The sequence below is a fragment of the Sapajus apella genome, unplaced genomic scaffold (genome assembly GCF_009761245.1).
Source record: "Sapajus apella isolate SASKATOON/1434 unplaced genomic scaffold, GSC_monkey_1.0 scaffold97, whole genome shotgun sequence".
In the NCBI taxonomy this organism is placed as follows: domain Eukaryota; kingdom Metazoa; phylum Chordata; class Mammalia; order Primates; family Cebidae; genus Sapajus; species Sapajus apella.
In genome coordinates, this window is record NW_022437037.1 from 7,723,485 (window position 1) to 7,724,388 (window position 904).

General features: G+C 47.3%; 1 non-coding gene across 1 annotated transcript; it reads left to right on the forward strand.

Moving 5' to 3' along the window:
* Positions 1 to 278: 278 nt before the first annotated feature.
* Positions 279 to 382, forward strand: LOC116536060. Its single transcript, XR_004262460.1, has one exon. It is a non-coding gene; the product is annotated as a small nucleolar RNA U13 (small nucleolar RNA).
* Positions 383 to 904: the final 522 nt, after the last annotated feature.

Genomic DNA, 904 nt, shown 5'->3' on the forward strand with positions numbered 1-904 from the left:
TAATCCCAGCACTTTGGGAGGCCCAGGCGGGTGGATCACGAGGTCAGGAGTTTGAGACCTGCCTGGCCAACATGGTGAAACCCCGTCTCTACTAAATAAGATACAAAACTTACCCAGGAGTGATGGTGCACGCCTGTAATCCTAGCTACTCAGAAGGCTGAGGAAGGAGAATTGCTTGAACCCAGGAGGCAGAGATTGCAGTGAGCTGAGATTGCACCGCTGTCCCGCAGGCTGGGCGACAGAGTGAGACTGTCTCGGGGGAAAAATAGTGTGTTGCAATCCTTTTGTAGTTCATGAGCATGATGATTGGGCGCTCACACACATGCATGAGATGTGACACCCTCAAACCTTATTACGATGTTGGCACATTACCCAAGTGATGTGAAAAAGAAAAGAGCGTGTTAAGTTTCCACGTATTATGAGTATTCCAGTTTTCCTTCTGCTATGGATTTATGATTTTATCCTATTGTAGTTGGAAAGATACTTTATATAGTTTCAATTTTTTTAAACTTTATTGCCGGGTACGGTGACTCACGCCTGTAATCCCAGCACTTTGGCAGGCCAAGGCGTGGCATCACCTGAGGTCAAGAGTTTGAGACCAGCCTGGCCGACATGGTGAAACTCCATCTCTACTAAAAATACAAAACTTAGCTGGACGTGGTGGCGGGTGCTGTCATCCCATCTACTCGGGAAGCTGAGGCAGGAGAATCACTTGAACCAGGGAGGCGGAAGTTGCAGTGAGCCGAGACTGCGCTACTGTACTCCAGCCTGGGCAACAAGAGCGAAACTCCATCTTAAAAAAACAATTAAGACTTACTTTATGGCCTAACATATGGCCTATTCTGGAAAATGTTCCACGTGCACTTGAGAAGGACGTGTAGTCTACTGTTGCTGATTGGAGTGT